The sequence below is a fragment of the Aegilops tauschii genome, chromosome 6 (assembly GCF_002575655.3).
Source record: "Aegilops tauschii subsp. strangulata cultivar AL8/78 chromosome 6, Aet v6.0, whole genome shotgun sequence".
Lineage (NCBI taxonomy): Eukaryota > Viridiplantae > Streptophyta > Magnoliopsida > Poales > Poaceae > Aegilops > Aegilops tauschii.
This window is the reverse complement of record NC_053040.3, coordinates 90,004,214-90,007,333: the sequence shown is the minus strand read 5'-3', so window position 1 is coordinate 90,007,333 and position 3,120 is coordinate 90,004,214.

The window sequence follows — 3,120 nt, the reverse complement described above, 5'->3', positions numbered from 1 at the left end:
TCTCAAGGCTCTGGAGGAGTCCTTCGACAACCTCGTAGATGATCTTGTGGCTGCCCGCATGGACTTAGTCCGGGGCGGTCCTGCCAGCAGGAAGGAACTTCTCCACACGGCGCCGCCTCTGACATTCGTCTCGTCTTCAGCCTCGTATGCACCGGCCGTTTTGGCCACTGCTCGCCGTCTGCCTACCACTGAGGAGTTCGACCGAGTCATCGCTCCTACTCCAGTCAGAGCCGCACCGCCTGCCGCACGCGCTCTACCACCAGTCGCCCCCGCACCATCACCGCAGCGCAGCGTCGCACGCCAGGAGCCAGCTAGAGAGGAGGAGGTTGATTCTCCTGGACCGCTGAGCCTTGCCATCGGCAAGGGGAAGCAGATCTTCACCATCTCCGACTGAGAGCACCGAGTAGCCGCGTGTTATGCCTGCTTGTACGATGTGTTGTTTTTATCTGTACGCTAGTTTGTGTTGGTGTGTTTGCTGCCTTCCGGAGTAGTACGCTAGTTTTTAATAACATGTCAGGATTGTGTACACACAACCTGAGTGCTGTATCTTGTATTTCCTTTCGCATGTAAGTTTTGTGTTAAGCACTTCTTCTCCGTGAAAATCATTTGTGTTTCTTGAAAACCTTGAAGCCTTTTTGATTATTGCCTTTGCAAGGGTTTTCCTGCGCTACACGGTTTTTCTCATGGGTTTTGCAAATGATACCCCAGACTGGAAAAATGTCTCGCCCTTGGACTCGCTCTATGCCCAATCAGCCAGAAGAGGTTTACGGAACACAGACCAGCAACAATTTCACTCAGGGTCAGTCCAGCCAACAGGACAGCGAAGCGGCACTATCTCAAGTATGCCGTCTCTTCGAGCAAAGCCAGCAACAGCACCAGGAGATGATGAACCATGTCATAAACATGGGAAACCACCGTGAACACTATCAACCACATTCCAAGTTATCTGAGTTACAGAAGACTCGCCCCTCAACTTTTGCTCACACCGACAGGCCACTGGAAGCCGATGATTGGCTTCGCGAGATTGAAAGGAAACTGATTATCGCTCAATGCTCAGATCATGAGAAGGTGCTTTATGCACCACACTACCTTACTGGAGCAGCCGCAGCATGGTGGGAAAACTTCCTACACATGCACCCCAGGGAACACAACATCACCTGGGAAGAATTCAAGGAAGGCTTCCATGGGGCACACATTCCCAGGAGCATCCTAAAGATCAAGAAGAGAGAGTTTGATGACCTGAAGCAAAGAGGCATGACCATCACAGAATACAACGGCCAGTTTACCCAACTGTCTCGTTATGCCTACGACGAGCACATGACAGAAAACAAGAAGATGGAAAAATTCCTGGACGGCCTGGCACCAGCATTAAGATGCCAACTGATTGTACACACCTTTCCGGATTTTAAGACGCTGGTGGACAAGGCCATCACCCTGGAGAATGAGCGCCGTAGTCTGGAAGATATCCGCAAGCGGAAGAGGGACAAGACGACTCTTGCCCGCAGCAACCGAGGCAAGACTGAGGTCCCAAGGACAGACACGAGGAGATCCACGACTACTGAGCCAAGACCCGTCGGACAGTTTCATGCCAGAGACAAGGAGTTCACCTACCGTCCAGGGGTCACCTGCTATGCTTGTGGTCAGCAAGGGCATTACGCTAAACAGTGCCCGAAGCCAAGAGACACGGCACCTAAGCCAAACAATGGTGGAAACAATCCAGCCCCCAAACGCAACAACTTCAATCCCAACAACAACCACAGGAAGGGTCACTTGAACCATGTGACCAGGGAAGAAGCGCAGAATGCCCCAGACATCGTGCTCGGTACGTTCCCAGTCAACACAGTACCTGCCACGGTTTTGTTTGATTCTGGAGCTTCCCATTCGTTTGTTTCGAAGAGTTTTGTTTCACAACACGGTTTTCCGATACTCCCCTTGGAAAAATCTATGATCATCAAGTCCCCCGGAAATAAGCAAATTGCTCAGGGTTACTGCCAAGGAGTGGTCATTGAGTTCGAAGGACTACCATTCCACGCGAATCTCATCGTGTTGGAAAGTAAAGGACTGGATGTCATTTTAGGAATGGACTGGTTGACCACCAACAAAGGACTCATCGACTGTTTCAATCGGACAGTGATTCTCACTCACCATCACGGCAAGACTATAAGAGTTTCCGCTCAAGAAAGCCCACGATCACAGAAACCAAAACTGAACAAGATGGACATCGCAGAATTAAGAAAAGTGCCAGTGGTATGCGAGTTCCCTGATGTGTTCCCGGAAGAACTACCAGGCATGCCACCAGACCGAGAGATCGAATTCAGCATTGAATTAGCACCTGGCACCGCTCCCATTTATAAGAAGCCGTATAGAATGGCACCCTCCGAATTAGTGGAGTTGAAGAAGCAGATAAAAGAATTATTGGACAAAGGATTTATACGAGCCAGCTCCTCACCATGGGGTTCGCCTGTGTTGTTCGCCAAAAAGAAGGATGGGACTTTAAGGCTGTGCATAGACTATCGAGCCCTCAATATGGTCACCATCAAAAACAAATATCCGATGCCACGGATCAATGATTTGTTTGACCATCTCGCACAAGCTAAAGTATTTTCAAAGATTGATTTGAGATCAGGATACCATCAACTGAAGGTACGAACAGAGGATATCCCCAAGACAGCATTCACTTCCAGATATGGTTATACGAGTTCACAGTGATGCCTTTTGGTCTAACAAACGCCCCCGCATTTTTCGTCCACCTCATGAACAAAGTGTTCATGAAATTCATGGACAAATTTGTGGTGGTATTCATTGACGACATTCTGGTTTACTCAAGGACACCAGAAGAACATGCTGAGCACCTCAGAATTGTTTTGGGAGAATTGAGGAAGCATCAGTTGTACGCCAAGTTTAGCAAATGCGAATTTTGGCTAAGAGAAGTTGGTTTCTTAGGCCATATACTGAACCAAGAAGGCGTAGTTGTAGACCCAGAAAAGGTCAAGGCCATACTGGACTGGAAGCCACCCACGAACGTCACAGATGTACGGAGTTTCCTAGGAATGGCCGGATATTACAGGAGATTTATTGAAGGATTCTCCACTGTGGCAAAGCCTATGACCCAACTACTCA